Source organism: Macrobrachium rosenbergii, chromosome 1, assembly GCF_040412425.1.
Source record: "Macrobrachium rosenbergii isolate ZJJX-2024 chromosome 1, ASM4041242v1, whole genome shotgun sequence".
Lineage (NCBI taxonomy): Eukaryota > Metazoa > Arthropoda > Malacostraca > Decapoda > Palaemonidae > Macrobrachium > Macrobrachium rosenbergii.
Genome location: NC_089741.1, coordinates 18,850,715 through 18,870,899, shown reverse-complemented (window position 1 = coordinate 18,870,899; position 20,185 = coordinate 18,850,715). Strand labels below are relative to the sequence as shown.

The window sequence follows — 20,185 nt, the reverse complement described above, 5'->3', positions numbered from 1 at the left end:
TAAGTAAACGTTGTAATTATATGCACAATATCTAAGGTATTTAGATATTTCTAATTATATTTTCCTGCGCACTAAAATAGAAACATAGGAAAGGTGCAAACAGAGAGCCTTGAATATCGCTTCATTGTCGCACTGGCTGGAAAAATTCAGAGCAATCCGGGGAAACGAAAATAGAGGAAAGAATAAATTCATATCCTTCCTCGTCCTTGAAAAACTCATTTGAGGTGCTGGACGACTCGGCGACTTCGAATTTTCCCAATATTCGCTTTAGATTCGAAAAGTATCGAACTTTGCTGGTTTAAAAGAGAGAGAGAGAGAGAGAGAGAGAGAGAGAGAGAGAGAGAGAGAGAGTCAAGAGCAGTCCTGAAGTTTGGGGAAAGTTAATAAAGAGTTTCAAAATTCTGGGGGAGAGGGACTTGCCGAAACGGTATGATAACGAAAGTTTTTTTTTTTTTTACTTGATGTTTTGACCTGGAAATCCACTTGGGGAAGGGTCAAGGTCTTCGTCAAATCATTCCTAAAATCTTGAGTTCTGCCGAGTAAGAAAACGAAATTACTGTATTTTTTATAAGGCTCGAACTTTTCTGTATATTTTTGGTGGCATTTACTTATAACTTAATAAAGCTCATAGTATTCGCACTCAAAGGTTTTTTTTATTGTGTCCGGCATAAGGCCGTGTCAGCTAATCTGTGCTTCTAGCTTCACTCATCGTCCGAACTTATTTCCCGTTACTTATCAGATCGATCTGTTTACGTTGTAGTTGACGGCGCTACATCTGCTCCTTTCCTAATATCTGATGGTGTTCCACATGAGTCTATTCTTTCCCTCTCCTTCTTCCTCTTGTCATCAACGGCATGTTTTAATTACCCTCTTGTCCTACCCATCCACATGCAGATTATTTAATCTTTGGTGTTTGACGCCAGTCTTAAAAGATCAGTAAAAGGAGAGGAAAATGTTTAATTAACTGATTAGTTCATTAAAATTTTTCCTCTCCTTTTCAGCCATCTCTTGAAACGTTTTTTACGTCTTGCTTTGTTTGCTGCTAACGAATTTAACGGACGAAACTTGGTTCCTTGTAAAGCTTTCAAGTCCATTAAACTCCTCCCAACCTCTCTTTCTTCATTCTCTACCTCAACCGTTCTGTTTCAGAATTTGGCAAAGCAACCCTTATATTCATTAATAATTTGGACTCGGCAGTAGTCAGCAAAGTTCGGAAGGATCTCATCTTGAGCCTCGGTAAGTCTGCTTCTGATAAGGGGGATGTGCTCCTTAGCTGGTGTTCGTATTTCTTGGAGTAGCTCTAAACTCTTAGAGTAACTCCTCCAGACCCATGTGGGACTTATCCGTCCTTGTAGGCAATACTGTTCTCATGTCCGGGTAGGCAATTTGCACCGCAATTCTTCTTGCTAAAAGCGAGTCAGAGACTCTATGTGTTCAATGACCAAGTTTTCAGTTTGCGCTCACTTCAACTCAATTGCAAGGTCGCATCCCTCTGATTGCTCTTTAGTTAGCTTTAAGCTTGGCCTATTCTAAGAAAAGGAAAAACAGAGAGAGATCCATTGTCAGATTCGATTGCAAGAGATGGTAATCACCTATGAATTGGGTCACTAATTCTGGAGGAGAAACGCCAATTACCACTGGATTTGCCTTGCGGAACAATAGACAATATACAGTATATATTGCCTTCGATCCTTTTGTTATACTCAACTCCTCCATTTTGTTAAAGATAAAGTTCAAACATGCATTTCTGATTGAGAGTTTTATTTTATTTTTTTTTTTTTTTGTCTTCTCCTTTTGATATATTCGGTTTTTCTTTATAATCATCATACATTTATCATATGTTCCAAATATTAGTCGAAACTAGGCCAGACGTTTCAGATATTCAACTCAAATCATAACGTTTCGAAGCTAACACATTTTAAAAATTAAGAATGGTTTCACATACTAGATATTGTTTTTAATCATTCGACAGATTATTTTATATATTTATCAAAAACTTAAACCAGATTACCGAACAAAATATATGTAGACTTTCTGAATTATTACATTAAAAATGAAGATTTGCGCCCGCTCAAATAAAGTTTGCATCATTCGTGTTTTGGCAATAAGTTTCGTCAAAAGTTTTGAGGACAGCCTTTTCAGCAGATATTTTTATGAAGCTGAATTTGATTTATGGCCTTGCGCTCGAACGGAATTTGAAAATAGGAATGTTCTATTTAAGTAAAATTATTTCTATATTTTGTCGGAAATCTATTTTTTCGAGGTAACGCTTATTATGTCGCACCGTTTTTTGGAAGAAAAATCCGCAAATGGAAATGATATTCATTTACGTCAAAAAAAATGAAAAGAAAGACAACAATCATATTTTTCATAACATTTTGAAAGTTCTGTAATTTGAATATGAAGTTATTCCCATCGCAAAAACGCGTTGAAGAACATTTTTCGTCGCCATTTGAGTAAATTGTTGCTCTTTTGCTTTGTTGTGACCTAACTATTGCTAAAAATGATAGAAAGAGTCAGCGTGTTTCTTTGCTACTGAAATATCCACAAATCAAAATTTTGAAACAAAAGTGATGGGAAGGACTTAGAAAAAACCATACTGTGAATAAAACAAAGAAAATATCTCTTGTGTTTCAAATGTTGGCACTTTGAAACTACCTGTGTAAAAGAGGAGCAAATGCAAAAATGGAGGGCTTATCGAGGGAAAACACTCAAATGAAACTGAAAAGCGCACTGCATACCTCCCCCCCCCAGTATCGGACTCTGTAGGCACGATCAAGTGCTTGCAGCTAGACCGTATATGGTTTTAAAACTCTTGAATCCATATATCTGTTTCAGCTGGGCCTTTGAGATGGGATTGCAAACCCCCTATCCTTCTTCACCATAGTTAAGACTAATTCACTGTTTAGGAAACAAAGGAGCAATAAGATTATATATATATATATATGTATACAGTATATATATATATATATATATATATATATATATATATATATATATATATATATATATATATATATATATATATATATACATATACATATACATATACATACACGTGTATGTGCTGCTCTTATACACACACAGAGAGAGAGAGAGAGAGACCTGACATACACACACACAAATGTATATGTATATATACGTGTTTGCTCTCTTACACACACACACACAGCCGGAATGCTGCAAGCACTTACAGTTATGAATCTCATTGCTCCTTTGTTTCCTAAACAGTGAATTAGTCTTAACTATGGTGAAGAAGGATAGGGGTTTGCAATCCCATCTCAAAGGCCCAGCTGAAACAGATATATGGATTCAAGAGTTTTAAAACCATATATATATATATATATATATATATATATATATATATATATATATATATATATGTGTGTGTGTGTGTGTGTGTGTGTGTGTGTACAGTGTGTGTGTGCGTTCGGGGATGGCGCTTCTTTTGCCGTTTACCCTTTGATTACAACAGACCAAATTGATACCTGCACAAACACACACACTCACATACACACAAACACAGAGTTGTGGGGGCCGATTTGGGAGGATCATGCTTCATTTGCGCATTACCTTTGAGCACAAAGGACTACGAAGATAGAATTTTGACAGACCTTGTTTTGCTTTGCAGCCGTGTTGTTGTGTCTCGCTTAATTGGCGAACGCTGTTTGAAAACTGTTTTCGTCCGGGAAAACTGAACGCACTCTGAAAACAGTTTTCATCCGATGCTGTTTTGTTTACTACTTTGCGTTTCACATGAGAGCTTTTCGCTCTAATGCGAGTTGCTCTTCTGCTGCGCCTTTGTTTTGCAGGACTCGGTCTTTGCTCTTGTGTGAGTAATGTTGTGTAATGCGACTATTTCTACTCCCATTAACAAAATGATAACAAAGGAACATTAATAATAATAATAATAATAATAATGATAAATTTCGGCACATCTTGCCATCTGAAGAACACTAACATCATTTCCTTTGGGTAAAAATTGAAGTAAGTGCATACTAGGCTCAGGCGCCTGAATATTGATTGAGAAGATGAACGTAAATACCAAACATGCGTATGTATCAGCGTGTGTATGTGTGTGTGTGTATAGACAGATAGATATTATAAAGCAACACCATTTCCGTGTGTGTGTTTTTGTATGTGTGCAAGAGAGATTTGGTCATCGCTGTGGCCTCGAGTTTCTTTCCAAATCGTGTTTGCAATGCCTGTGCTTGAACCAACTGGATTAGTTGTCAGTTTTCCGTCATATTAAGCAACAACGTTCACTGACTTTGGAGTTTTTGCGAAAAACTGGAGCATTGCTGAATTTCAGAACTGTTTATACTATTCTCCTAGCGCACGATACGATACTGGGTGATGAACAATCATCACCATCATTGGCATTATCATTTACGTCTGACGTTTTACGTCAGACGAGTTACCTGGATTCAAATCCTCCAGGACTTATTCGGATTCCTTCCAAGGAACTCTCGTTACCTTTCATTGCCTCTTATTTTCCACTTTCGTTACACCTTTATTCCTTTCCTTATCATTGTTAATATCATTGTTATTCAGTACGACCTCAGATTCAGTGGGAACAGTGCAAAAGAGCCTTCCATCTGCGAAGCTAAAAACCAAGTTTCAGTATCATAGCTAAAAGGTAATACTCCACTTTTAAGCCTAACGTCACGAAGCACGGTGCCAGCCTCTCTCACCATTAGTCCCAAGGACTAAAGTCTTTAGACCTTGATAAAGTATGCAGAATGAAGGTACGTTGGTCTAAGCTTCAGGATGGTACGTCACGTTCTTGGGGTCGGGACCTGCCGCCTCTACCATCATTTTTGACGGCTTGGGTACACTTGCATATGGATAAAAAATAAATAATATTAACAGGTAAAACTAAAAACATCAAGGCTCTCTCTCTCTCTCTCTCTCTCTCTCTCTCTCTCTCTCTCTCTCTCTCTCTCTCTCTCTCTCTCACAAATGAACTGCCAGTGTTACACTGCCCCTTTAAGTACATTTTGAAGATTACCATTTTTCAGTGAATATTCCATATATTACGCCACTCTTGTAATGCGATTTTCTCTCTGTCTCTCATGTATAAAACAACTTATTAATAAAAATAGATCATTTACACATTTGTCCAGGATGTTCTTTTCAACAGATTTCTCTCTCTCTCTCTCTCTCTCTCTCTCTCTCTCTCTCTCTCTCTCTCTCTCTCTCTCTCACACACACACACACACACACACACACACACACATATTGTTGCTCTACCTCTTTTCAGTAATATCAGATCAATTACACATTTTGCTTTGAACATTCTTTTCTCTACTCTCTCTCTAACAGCTGCTAAAATTACGAGACTTCTTTTCTGTAAAAAAATTTTTTAATGTCTTTTGAAGTGACTCTCATTCTCTCTCGAACGTTCTTTTTTGAAGTGTCCTATGAAGGAATCTTAATTTTGGAGCTCCTTTCTCCTTTCCCGTGACCGGAGTTCATTAGCTCTCGCAACAGACGAAAACAAACCTCATGGAAGGCTCCGCGTGAAAGCTTACTCCCGTCAAGTATAATAACGTCCCTCCGTAATAATGTTAAAACTCCGGGTGACCAAAACTAATTACCTCTCATTTTCCAGGAAGGGCTGTGACGAGGAAGCTTGCGGGAAAGGGGAGTTGTGTTTCGTTCACTTTTGATAATAATTATCTGTAAAAGTTTCTTCAGTGTAATATAAAACCTGTTTTGTTTACTCACGCTGTTTGAGTACTCGAATTAGTATGCTCGAAGGCGTTTTCGCCCAACTGGCATCATAAATAAATTACCAGGATTGACTCATAATTAAAAACACGGTATTACCAAGAACATCAATACTTGCCAAGTCCTGAAACTTGCTGGAGTCATTAGCAATAAAATACAGTGGCATGCAATGAAATACAATGTGCAGTATCCTCCAGAGAGTTTAACTTGACTAAGAATTTGCTGAATGAAGTAGTTCTATAACCAACACTCTTCTGTGGTTTTTAATCATTCATCACAGACTTCGAAACAAAACCGAGACCGACATTTTCCAATCTTTAGAAACGTGTAGCTAACTTTATCAGCATATTCTAATAAACCTTCTGGACATGGTGGCAGGCAGCACAAGTCTCTACAGAATTAATAGGCAGGAACAGTCTGGTGAAGAATGGAATGATAACGACACCTTCAAAATGAACTTTACCTCAGCTCGCTCCAAAAGGGTACAGAACTTCCATCTTGCCTCTAGCAGGAAACAGCGCGTGTCTGTACGTGCGCACGCGAAAGCAAATCCTATCAGCTTTATGTGAATATACATTCATTGTATTTTTTCAGTTCCAAAAATCGAAACAGCATCTATTTATTGTTATCAGTCAACATTCCCCCATTGGTCTTCAGATCAGGGCAATGTTTTCTATTTCTTCTTTTCATATTTACCATTATATCTGACCCTATTCAACAACGATTTTTTTTTATAAATGTCCTTCACAAACATTTAGGTTCATTCTTTCATTCTAATTATTACGGTTTAGCTTTGAAATTACCTTTATGTTTCACTTTCCCTTCAGTTTTATACACTGGCATTGTTCGATTAGATAAGGCGGTTAAATTACCCATCCCAACGGTCTCTGCTTTCAAAAACGAAATAGTTGTGATTACTTTCATGTTTGCATTACGGTAAGCAAGCATGCGGTAATTTTTTAATCATTGATGTTGACATCTGCGAAAATCTGAGCCATAAAATGTAATCGACATACGACATTATACATAGTAAGTAAACGTTGAAGCCGAAAGATGTTTCTCTTGTAGGATTTTTCCATAGAAAGATAAAAGAACAAATTAAATAACTTTTCAACTCTCTCTCTCTCTCTCTCTCTCTCTCTCTCTCTCTCTCTCTCTCTCTCTCTTTCTCTCTCTCTCTCTCTCTCTCTCTCTCTCTCTCTCTCTCTCTCTCTCTCTCTCTCTCACACAATGTTTATGATGTTTCGGTTCCATTAAAAGAACAAACATGTTCGCCAGAGGAAAAGCATATATCACTGCGTGTTCCCCTTTATGGAATCGAGGGCGAAGTCTTTTTTTCATCTATTTTAATATTTATAGCCACCCGTCGGTTTCCCACGGACAACGCGAAACAAATTAACACAGGAAATTATTTGCTGTATTATAACCATTTTTTCGGTGTCGAATTTGTCTTTAGTAATGAGAGGAATATTGTATGAACAAGTTGTGACCGAATCCTAGACACGTCAGAAATAATAATCTATACCTTTTTGTATTTTGAGGAATGTATATCTATAGATTATTATTATTATTATTATTATTATTATTATTATTATTATTATTATTATTATTATTATGATTATTATTATTATTATTATTATTATTATTATTATTATTATATTATTATTATTCAGAAGATTAATCTTATTCATATGGAACAAGCTCACTGAGGATACTTTTGTATTTTGAAGAATGTTTTATCTATTGATTATTATTATTATTATTATTATTATTATTATTATTATTATTATTATTATTATTATTATTATTATTATTATTATTATTATTCAGAAGATTAACCCTATTCATATGGAACAAGCTCACCGGGGCCATTGACATGGAAAGAATGTGGTGTTCACTAGAAAGAAAACCAGAATAACAGCGCCGTTTTTTGCATTTTCAGGATTATTACAGCGGTAATAACTAAATGAGGAATTTTTTTATTTTCTTAGCAGACTAATTTTTTAAGCTGAGTTTAATTTTTGATTCACAGTACTGGACAGTATCTTTTATAGAAAACGAAAATCAATAAGACTTACAAAACAAAGACGTGCTACCTCATCCCAAAATACTTGTGAAAACTAGGGATAAGGTGTACAGGATGTATGTATGTGTGTATGTATATGTATATATATATATATATATATATATATATATATGTGTGTGTGTGTGTGTGTGTGTGTGTGTGTGTGTGTGTGTGTAGTGAGTGTGTGTGTGTGTGTTTGTTTAAGTATGTATGTATAGTTGCTGATCTAATACATAATTCCATCATGAGGGAAACACATTCCGAGATGGTACAGTCCACCAAAATTCTTGTCAGCAATGCAGAAAACAGTAATGAGGTAAAACAAAAACTCTAGCTATAAAGTATTATATAGCAACATGGCCGCCAACTGCAACGTTAGTGAAGAAGACCAATAAAAATATATTTCTTTCATCATCAAGCATCCAGTATCTGACAACCGTGACATACAGGTTGTGAAATATTTCAAGAGTGAGAGGACATTTCTGTTCTGACCCAGAAACCTTCATGCCGCCAACCCCTCCCCTCCTAGGTCAGTGCCACTGTACTCAACTAAAGGGTCAGGTCATATATCAATTCACTAGCTCTAGTGAGGACTGGGGACTCCATTCATTTACTCAAATAGGTGAGGCCATCCTCAGCTGCCATCTTGCAGGTCATCTAAGAAATGTGGTGATCAAAAATCAATTCAGGAATACCTGGAGAAAGGCTCCTTATTCCTGAACCATAAATAGGACACCAACATTCTGAAATGCTGAAAGCCCTTTACGTCGGTGGTATACAACCTCCGTTAAATATCTAGGTCATAGGTCATCTGCCATTAAATCCCCCCCCCCTTTTTATTTGTAAATACAACTTGCTCTTCTTCCGGGAAAAGGGAATTCATCTTTGCCTAAGATATATCCTTATACTTCAACTTTCCAGTATACACTTTCTCCCGCCGAAACCCTGAATAGTTTGACATTATTATTATTATTATTATTATTATTATTATTATTATTATTATTATTATTTCAGTAGGTGAAACCTATTCACATGGAACAAGCACACAGGGGACATCGACTTGAAATTCAAGCTTTCAAAGAATGTTGGTTTCAACCTCCCACCGCAGACCCCACACTGCAGCAGTAACTGATAATGATACAGAGCCAGTGATTTTTCATCACCCTTGGGGAGACGCGAACCCGCGGCATCTGAATGGCAGGCCACGACACTAGCCACTATACCAGGGGACTAGTAAACGAATGGAAGTCGCCATCAGAAAATGGTGAAACGACGAAGTCATTCAACAGTAGTAATAAGAAATCTAACTGTTGTTAAAAATATAAAAACACTGTAAGTTATGCATCAAAACATTGTAAAGTTATGCATAAAATAAGAAATTCAAAATGCAGTCAATATCAAATTTTAAGAGCCTCGCCGAAAAAGAAAAGTTCCCAGTGATTTTTATCAACTTCGTAGTATTTCCAGGTCTAATTTGATATTCATATATAATTTATCAATAATTACTGTCAGTTTCTGCTTAAATTAATGATAAACCATCCGAATCATATCAAATATTCATCTAGCGCTCATTAAACATACTCTAAACGTCAAGGTTTTTCGTGGCTGTTGAAATCATTATTACCGTTGTGGCCGACTTTTTATTTAATGTAACAAGGCCTTCCTATTTTTGGAACTAAAAAACTGATCATTATGTATCTAGGTTTCCTCAAATGCTGTAACGTTAACAAATATACCTAAGTTATTTTTTTTATTAGATACGTAACCAACACACACATACACACACACTCACATATATAATATATATATATATATATATATATATATATATATATATATATATATATATATATATATATATATATATATATATATATATATATATATATATATATATATATTGTGTGTGTGTGTAGTATTTCACGAAGACGGTTTTAATGGAGAAAAAGCTGTTTTATCCTAAATTTGTGGTCAGTTTTTCATTAATTTCCTGTAGGGTTTTCATCCTTCACTATCTACAGTAATGGTGACAAGAAAATCTTCAAATCCTGGAGTTGAAGTGAAAGAATATGATAAAAGATTCGAACAGTAACTGTTTCGATTGTACTTTAATCTTTTAACGAATAACAAGGTCTATAGAATGTATTCTATAGACCTTGACGAATAAGTGAACAAAAGCCATTAGAAGGTTGGTTTTTATCACAGGAGGGGAACCAAAAAGTAGCTCATTTGGAACTCGGTTTCTGATTGGTGGAAGGGTCAAGTGGGTGATCAGCTGTTATACTTGTAGGTTCACGCATCTCTCTCTCTCTCTCTCTCTCTCTCTCTCTCTCTATATATATATATATATATATATATATATATATATATATATATATATATATATACCGTGGATCCTAAATAGTAGGGCAAAGGTCTTGTATCTTGTATAATATACTCGTACTATTATTTCTTCATTATTATTGACATTTTCTTGACTTATTATTCTCTCTCTCTCTCTCTCTCTCTCTCTCTCTCTCTCTCTCTCTCTCTCTCTCTCTCTCTCTCAGCCCGCAACTGAGGGACTGCCATCACGCGGTGCATTGTAGGCATTACTTAGGTTCTTTGCAGCGTCCCTTCGGCCGCTAGCTGCAACCCTTTTCTTTCCTTTTACTGCGCCTACGTTCATTTTCTCTTTTTTCCATCGTACTTTCCACCATCTTCTAGTAATTCTTTCATATCGCAGCTGCGAGGTTTTCCTTCTGTTACACCTTTTAAGCCTTTTAATTTCAATTTTCCCTTTCAGCGCTGAGTGACCTCATGTGTCCCCTTGCATGGCCTTTGACCTAAATTTTATGGTCCATTTCATTCCATTCGAACTGGGAGAGGAGGGACAATATGGGCACGTTTCCTAAAATTTGGTATGCCGCTTGACCTCAGCGGTAAATTAAGACAGACGTGAGTATTCATCACTGTCAAAATGTGGACCATCAAAATATAGAGGGATGAGTAAATTTGTTTGTATTTAGCATTTCCCAACGTTTTGTGTGTGTGTGTGAGAGAGAGAGAGAGAGAGAGAGAGAGAGAGAGAGAGAGAGAGAGAGAGAGAGAGAGTGTAATTGTCGTTGTGAGTGGTTCGGTTGTTGGAGTTCGTTTACGGCGCTGTCTGTCTGTCTGTCTGTCGGGAGTTTTTCGGAAATGGGGAAGTCTTGGGCAGTTGAGGTCAAACCTTGAAAGTGGACGGGGAGTTCGTCTGGGTTTTTTTGTATTAACATTAATGGTTCATGTGTCTCTTCTTTTTTTTCGTTCGTTGTTGGTGGAGGGTCGGTTTTAAGTTTTTTGTGGTTTTTGTGTGCTGTGATTGGCGACCGTGGACCTTTACCCATCTCCAGCAACCGAAGATCAGGGCGAGTGTTGTGTGTTGTTTTGTTTGTGGGTTAGAATTCCGCCACATTATATTTGGCGCCCAACGTGGGGCTGTTGTATAATTGCTGTTAGGATTGTTTGTGGTGGGTAGAGTGAGAGTAAGAGGTCAGGATGAGTGAGATAGAGAAACTGAGAGAGGAACTCCGGGTGGCTAGGGAACTCCAGGGTAGGCTGGAGGAGGAGAATGGGAGGCTGAGGAGTGAGAATTTGGAGTTGAGGAGTCACTTGGAGGAGATGGGGGGAATGCTAAGGAGTGCAAAAGAAGAAATGAAAGGGGAGATGAAAGAGTCAGAAGAGAGAATGGAAGAGGATGGATAAAAAGTTGGAGGGAATGATGAAAAGTGTGGAGGAAATGATGAAAGGTATGTTCAAGTGTGTTTTTGGAGAAGGGGCTGTTGGAGGCAGGTCCTCTGGAACGTGTGAAGGGGCAAGAGAGAAAGAAAAGGAGGAAGAAGTGAATGGAAGCGTGAGTGATGAAAGTGATATGGGAATAGGAAGTAAGAAACGAGGGAATGAGAGGCAGGGTAAGGAAAAGGGGAATGAAAAGCAAGGGAAGGAACAGAGGGAAAGTAAGGATAAGTCAGGGGAAGAAAAATGGAAGAAGGGAAAGGGAAAGGAAACTGGTAAGAAGGGTAAGGAAGTGGGAAAGGCAGGAAAGAAGGGAGAGGGTGAAGGCAGTAGTGATAGTGAGGTGGATGGAGGTGAGTGGATAAAAGTGGATAAAAAGAGGGGAAGAAGAGTGTAATGAGTAAGATGAATGTAAGTGCGGAAGTGGACTCTTTGTATTCGGAAGAGGGTATGAAAGGACAGAGTGAAAGTAGCGAAAGTGAGAGTGGAAGTGAGAAAAAGAAGTGAGAAAGGCTATGTATGTGAGGGAGGTACCCCGGTGTGAAAGGTATAATGAGTATGGAAGTAGGGATGTGCATGATTTCTTTAGGGAGTATGAAAGGTTTTGTCAGGATAAGTATGGGGAAAGTAAGAGAGTGTGGGCACGAGAATTAGGAGAATATTTGACTGGGTTTTTGCTTGATATGTATAGGGTTATTATGAGTGTGGGAGATGTTGAGTATGACAAGGTGAAAGCTAGACTAGTTGAGCAAGCGAGGCGTATGAAAGCGAGTGTTAAGTATAAGAGGAAGAATGAATTTGATGAGGCAAGAATGAAAGCTGGGGAAACCTTGTCACTGTATGCTTGTAGGCTGGAGACGTTGGCAAGGAAGAAGTTTGGGGATGATGGGATAGATGAATGTAAGGAGTTAGTTACGGAAGTTGTTAGGGACAGTGCCAGATGGAGTTAGAGAATTTGTGAACTTGAAGCGGAAGGAGAAGAAAAGATGGACGAATGAAAGGTTGACTTGGGGAGAAATTTTGGAAATTGTAGAAGATTATGAGCTTGACAGGGTTATAAAAGAGAGCAGAAGTGTAAGTGTAAGGGCTGGGGTAGATGAGAGAGTGCCAGAGTTTGTTAGCTTTAGGGATGCAGTGTTGAGGGGCCCAATGAGAATGGCAGATAGTGTAATAGATAGGAGTGTAAGAGCAAGTAATGTGGAGGTGCCAGTGAGGATGAATGGTGGGTTTGTAAGGGAACAACGGGTTGGACGGGTTAGGGATAGTAGTGTACAAAGGGGAAGGTCGATGAGTGGAAGTCGAGCGAAGTGTTTTAGATGTGGAAAGGAGGACATACAAAGAATGAGTGTAGGTGGGCTTTAGGAGCGTGTTTCGGGTGTGGGCAATCGGGACATTTGGTAAGGGAGTGTACGAAAGATAGGGGGGTTAAATGCTACAGGTGCGGACAGCTGGGTCATATTGCTAATGGTTGTAGGGGTACCCGAGTGAATGTAATATGTGGCAACTGTGGTAAGAATGGGCATTATGCGAGAATGTGTTCAGAACCGAGAGCGAAGTGTGTCGAATGTGGAATGGAAGGGCATGTATCAAGTGTATGTAGACGAAAGAGGGTGACTGTGACAGCGAATTCGGGAAACTGAGTGTGAAGGGGTTCAAATGGGTGGGTCCTCCAGGATGCAAGCGGTGCGTGTGATGCATGTACGTGAGGGGTTGTTGCATGAGGATCAGCAGTTTGTTTTGATAGAGTATGGTAGGAAACGTAAGAAAGGGAAGAACGTAAGTAAACTGAATGGTCGTAAGTTGTGTGATATAGGTGTGAGTGCCAAAGTGAAAATGAGTGATAAAGCGTGTAATACGGATGAATGGGATGGTATGAATAGAACGTATAGCATATGCGGGTTTGATATAACTGAGTTGACTGAACGTGTAGGGGTGAGTGAACGGTTGGAGGTGAGCGAAAGTGTAAGAGTAAGAGAGCGTAGCAGTGATAGACGAGTGATTGAAAGCATGAATGAATCGTTGCAAGAATTGGAAAGGTCAATGAGCGAATGGGATGGGTTAGTTGAAGAATTGGGGGAGGTATTTGGGAACGAGTTAGAGGGTATAGATGAGATTGTGGATGAAATTGAGAGTGGTAATAGTGAAGAAGATAGCGTGAATCTGAGAGAGAATGGAGGAGAAGATGTGAATTTGAATGTTGCTAGAAGAGAGAATGATTCTGAGAGAATGATTGCGTGCCCGCGAACGCGATCTAGAGGACCTGCTAGTGAGCATCCGTGTGTGTTGCGTAAGGCAATTTGAATGCAGTGTGAAAGGTGTTGGTTGGGAAATGCTAAAAGGGGGGAGAATTATAGAGGGATGAGTAAATTTGTTTGTATTTAGCATTTCCCAACGTTTTGTGAGAGAGAGAGAGAGAGAGAGAGAGAGAGAGAGAGAGAGAGAGAGCGAGCGAGCGAGTGTAATTGTCGTTGTGAGTGGTTCGGTTGTTGGAGTTCGTTTACGGCACTGTCTGTCTGTCTGTCGGGAGTTTTTCGGGAATGGGGAAGTCTTGAGCAGCTGAGGTCAAACCTTGAAAGTGGACGGGAAGTTCGTCTGGTTTTTTTTGTATTAACATTAATGGTTCATGTGTCTCTTCTTTTTTTTCGTTCGTTGTTGGTGGAGGGTCGGTTTTAAGTTTTTTGTGGTTTTTGTGTGCTGTGATTGGCGACCGTGGACCTTTACCCATCTCCAGCAACCGAAGATCAGGGTGAGTGTTGTGTGTTGTTTTGTTTGTGGGTTAGAATTCCGCCACAAAAATGAGAGAGACTCGACGAGGAAATCCTCATCCCATCTGGTCGAAACCGTGCAGAAGATACTCATACTCTACTCTACGTCACTTGTTGTTAAGGAGCTAAATGCTTCTGGGCTGAATGTGGAATATAATCGGACTGAATTTGTACCTTAATTTGCGGCCTTTGCAAAGTATTTGCGACTACCTCTGCTGTGAAGAACGATTCGGTTTGGGTCGATGGGTATTATTTAATTTTACTCTCCATAAATAACATTTTTGAAAACTGTTCCACATATAATTCCTTTTGTTAAGTTATGCGCACACACATGATTTACATTTATTGAATTGTGTCGCCTGTAATTCCATTTTTTTAAACTAAGTTTCTTCACCCTTGAAATTTACATTTTTGTAAACTGTACGGAACTGTACTCCCTTTTCAATAAGATTTTTTCCAACTGCACCCACCATAATTGTGGTTATTGAAAATTGTACCAGCGTAATTCGATTTTTTTTTATTATTATTTTACCCAATCAATTTCCACTTTTGAAAACTGTACACACGTCGCTCCTTTATCTAGTCATAAATTAACAAAGAGTTTCCTCTTTGTTAATTTTAAATGGTCCATGAAAATTCAGCAATCATTAATTAATTACCTGTGAATTAGACATTTCCTGATTAATGTTTTCATTATGACCAGTTCCTGATTAATGCTTTCATTATTACCTTGAAAATTTACTGCATCCCATTGTGTATGTTTTTTATTGAATTCTGTCTACATAAAGACACACATTCCGTTCGTGTTGCGCACATGAAATGAGCGCATTTGGATAACATTTGTTACAAATTACTTTCGTTCTGCGACTTACATAATGTTTTCTGGGCTACGAGAGAATACATCGGACTCTGCTGCGTAACAGAGTGTACTTCAAAATTTGCTAATTGCCAGGAGAAAAAGTTTTCGACTTGTACAGATTAATAACTTCCACCCAAACGAACTTCATGGCAAACGAACTATATGATGCCGCCCTTCCCCTCCCCTCCCCTTATAACAAACAACCCGTCCTGGGCCCATCTCCACACAGACCAATGCGATCTCAATAAGGCGGTCGAGTCAATAAATGGTATTTGAAGTCCAGAGGGGCCCGGAGGACCCGGAAGGAATCCTGAAAGTTAATAATATACTGGCGTATTTACTTTCCGGCTGCGATACTCAGGGCTACGCATCGGACCTCATTGTTGGTTGAGGTCCACTCCTTACCCGCTTAATGAAGACTCCAGGGACGTTCTTATCTTTAGGGGCAGGAAATAGGGGATAGATCTCGGCTAAGGAAATGCTGTGGAGTATTGATTGTGAGGTGGACAGAGGATGATTGGTTGAGGGTCGCTGATAGATTGATTTCGTAGCGATGTGTGTCGACGTAGATTGGACGTGGCCCTGGTACGGAAAGTTTATCTCATATTTTTCATTAATGCAGGGACGCTTTAGTAAGGAAAAACATTCTTGATTTTAAAAACTCTCTTTATCGTCTCCCAAGTTTGTGAGTGGTTACAACACTTCGGAGCAGAAAGCAGTAGTTTGCTGTCATTGCATCATATATCTTTCATGCGCATTTCCACCAATAAACTTAACTCAAAAAGCTTCCGTGCTGACTAGTTACTAGTATACCATGATTAGTTGCAGTATTGCTATTTTTAGATACAATAAATAATCAAATGAGACAAAAAGGAAATTCTTGTCAACAATCGAACTGCCACTGAAAATTAAGAAAAATAAGTTCATCAGAATACTGTACTCAAATATCGAGGCTTGTATTATGATTATTATCATTTGTATTAATTGTTAACCAAAATGGCCTTTTGTGTTACATGAATTAGTCGTGTGCCCGTGTGGACATATGACTCGCACCTGCATTTCTGTGTAGTAGGAACTTCATTAATACAGTTACAAGAATTGAGTGTGTATATGCAAGATAAAGAGGTGATTGGTGCAGAATCTGGCGGAGGGTGGGGATTATTGGTACGCTACTGATGACCTGTGTACAGTACATGTAAGAACCTAATGTTGTCTTATGCCTAATCCTGATTCTGAAGTTAATCTATGAATGCGGTAGTATTGCCGTGTATATAATATATGTGTTTGCGTGTGTCTATAATATATATATATATATATATATATATATATATATATATATATATATATATATATATATATAATATATATATATGTATGTTGGCTATGTACGTATGATGCATGTAGGCAGTGTCGTTTTCTGATTTTTCCAGATGACTTAATCACTCATAGTTTTGACATCTTAAGGAATTTGGTTTTGGCCTGCATTTTCAATTGTAGTCAGCAAGAATAGAAAGAAAAAAGACCAAATTCATTTAGTAACTTTGTTTTGAAAACAAATATAGCATTCGTAACTAAGCAGAATATATCTAACCGTATTTTTCCGTAAGTGATCCTGAATCCTTAGGTGCAATATGCGAGATTGTAAAGCCATACCTATGCCATAATGAAATTAGGCTTATGCCTGTAAAGCCTTACCATATTAGATTATCATCCCAGAAAGACCATAACATATTGTGGTCACTTTCTCCATTCTTTTCTATTTTTACAATAACGTCATTTTTAAAACCGATTCGGCAAGGTTTCATTCAAAATTTCATGCGTAAGCAATGATATAGAGAAGATATAATTGTCCAGCTTCTTTGAAGTTTATCATAATCTTTTCGAAAATTACAAATTTAACTTTCATTACATAAGATATACTATATAACTTGCTCGTATCTCGGAATCAGGCTACATGGGTTTTCCCTGTTCACCATTTATTCCCATCACTTTTTAAAGTATACATTTTCGTTAATTATCGACCTTATTTACTCACACTTTATATCCATAAGCGTGTGTGAGAGATCTTCCACATTATATTATAGGTAAATATTTCGCGCTGTAAGTTTCGGGTACATGAAAAATATAACTAAAATCCTCCCAACCAATAAGATATGGCGATAGAAAAATCTTTGGTTGAGAACCTTTCGACTCAATGTTGCCAATTGCAAGGTAATTACCGTACACGTACGGTAATTTGGCATAATTTGATGGTCTGTAAGGCGCTAGGATAATATCACTGAATCTGAACAAAACGTAGAGTAATTGCAAGTTGTTATTGTAGTGACATTTAACTTCCGGCAAAAGATAATTGGCTCAAAATACAGAAAGAGAATCTGCTTTAAATAGTGTTGTTTAAGAATGTATACGTTAACTATTTCGATATGCCAGGAAAAGACTGCTTTTCTAGTTTTCCTTACGAATTAGGGAATGTTGATGATGAGCCAGTATTCATAGATTTAGTAGGTTTAGGAAAATGGTTTTAACCCTTACTTGCTCCAATGCTGAGACCGAAAGAATTTTTTTCTATTGCGGACACAAAAACAAAAAGCTGGGCAAGAACCACTGAATTCCATTTTAGTGGCCAATTTTTTTATGAAATCTCTGAAAGAAAACTGTTATGGAAGAAATTAAACTTAAACACAACAGTCTTCATAATGTCTCTACGCATGGTTTCAGAAATGTACAGTATGCAATAAAGACTGTACCTGCAATATTAGTTTTATTTGTATATTGAGCCGTAGGGTGATGAGAAGAAAAGTAGGGTAATTTTAGCCTTTCTAGGGCGAAGAGTTTTTTGGGAGTTGGCAACATTGTTCTTCCTGCCCATGTTTCGGTTATGGTATTTTTTAATGGTTGTTTAACATGTTTCGGGACCAGTTGTTGGTGTAACTATTTTGGAAACTTTTTAGGTCAGCGTGTTTAGGAAAAATTCATTTGCTTGTGTTTCGTACTGTTAAATGCTTAATAACTGTATAACGGTATTTGTCCACGAGAGCGGAAGTCGAATAATCACGGGAAATTTTGAATATTAGACTTATCCCAGGTTGAGTTATACGGTTTTCGCCGTGAAATCTTGATTCCTTCGATAGTGTTGTCGCATATTAAACTTGACCGATCGGCTTTGCAAAGTCGCCGTGCATCGATGATTATCCAAAAAATGTTGAAGGGTAATGGCGCAAGGTCACGTGCTACATCGCCGTTATATCTCAGGAAACCTTAGCCTAGAGAATTGAATCTCGACGGGACCTTACATAGGTGGGTAATCTTTCCTGGTTATTTTAAGCTTGATTAATAAGAATGTGAATTTTTAAGAGTGGTATTTTTTCAAGCTTTAATGTTAGTGCCCTGAAAAAGTAGCTTACCTTTAAGATAGGTAGGCCTATCGCTTGAAGAATGAGGCCCACACTGGGGGAAACCATATTCTTAAGGTCAGGGGAGTTTGAAGAAGGTACTTAAAGAATAACTAGTGAGGTGTGTAAGCAAGCAAGTAGTGTTTGTGAAATGTCAGGCTAGGTGATGGTCTCTACTTGCTCCCCCCCCCCCCCAACTCAGTCAGGCCAGACCTGGCGTGCTCTTAGCCTACAGGAAGTCAGTTGAGGATGTATCTATATTGCAGTAATAGGTAGAGCTAAACCGGCTGTCCGCGGTGAGCTAGGCTGTGGCAGTTGACGTTTCTCTGTAGAACTTTACCTGCTGAACATACAAGTAATATTTTGTCGCTCGGCTGTAATTAAGCTGTAAATTATCATAGAACTGGTGTGGTAAAACCCATTTGAGAATAGCTAACAGAAAGGGGGACCCATTGGGAATTTGGGGTTTTTGGTGGGGTAAATAACTTGGGAAAAGGTTTGGGTACCTTATTGTTGTATTTTCTGTTATATATGTCATTTGAAACGAAAAACAAGCATAAAAAGAAGGGCGAATAAATGGATAGTGGGAGCCATTCCAAAGGCGCTTTTCATTCATTACTAGTACTACTGATTCCAAGCCTTAGCATGCATGCGCTAGCTTTCGGTTCACCAGTCAGCAGCTGCCGGTTTTCTGCGCTTAGCGAGAGCTGTGAGAGACTGGCAATTGACGTTTTCCTGAGTTATTTTACTTTCTGAACAAGAATTTAAAGTAGTTACATCTTGCCAGAATATACGAGCTTGCCAGGAATCTTTAAAAATGCAAATAAGGCATGCAGCATCGTTCTGCCACGGCGACCTATAGAGGCCACCCAAGTTGAAAGCGGAAATGGTAATGTTTTGTCTCCCATTTACGAAAGCTTCGAATAGTGTGCAGTGGAGCTAGACTATGGCAATTGACGTTTTTCTATGTTATTTTACTTGCTTTACAAGAGTTTAAGGTAATATTTTGCCGGTCGGCTGCTGCGAAACTGTAATTTACCCTTGTCTACCCTTGAGCTGTGCGCGACCCACTGGCACACACGTGCAGTTTTCAAGGGTCAATTACATTTTAGTTACTGCCAACTGACAAAATATCATTTTAAACGTGTTCAGCAGCTAAACAACATAGGAAAACATCAATTGCCATAGGCTAGCTCACGGCGGACAGCCAGCTTTTAGAATTACCCAGTAATATTTGTGTTCCCTCTCCCAATACACCAGTTCCCATTATGGTTACCCATTGTCGTTGAGATCAACTTGAGTTGGTTTGTAGTGATGCTGTAAAAAGGCAGAATGCATTAACTCAAAAATCCTTGTTTTGAGATAATTAAAGTCAAGGTTTTGGGTGCTTATAACTTTTTCCTACCTATATGTGTGCTGTAATGGCTACATTAGTCTCTTTCTGCTAAAATTGCAATGTGGAGTTGATGCACTCTGCCTTTTTCCAGCAGGATGGTTGCCAAGTTCATCCAGGTCTCATAAAAAAAAATCAAAGTGGTGTGCACCAACAGTATTGGAAAACTGAAATGTATTTGGCAAGATATTCAGCATAATCATCTTGATATGTTGGTAGGTGATT

The 20,185-nt window shown here is 38.2% G+C and overlaps 1 long non-coding RNA gene across 3 annotated transcripts in view; it reads left to right on the top strand.

The window, feature by feature from the left end:
- The window catches only part of LOC136839422 (uncharacterized), a 486,213-nt gene that overhangs the window by 390,827 nt on the left and 75,201 nt on the right, over positions 1–20,185 (top strand). Inside the window, exon 1 of one of the 3 annotated variants that reach the window (XR_010853348.1) lies at positions 17,974–18,472. The exons of 1 other annotated variant lie outside the window; for it this stretch is intronic. This is a non-coding gene — a long non-coding RNA (uncharacterized lncRNA). Of the gene's footprint in view, positions 1–17,973; positions 18,473–20,185 lie in introns of those variants that run through there. One more of the 3 variants, XR_010853337.1, reaches the window with a different exon arrangement.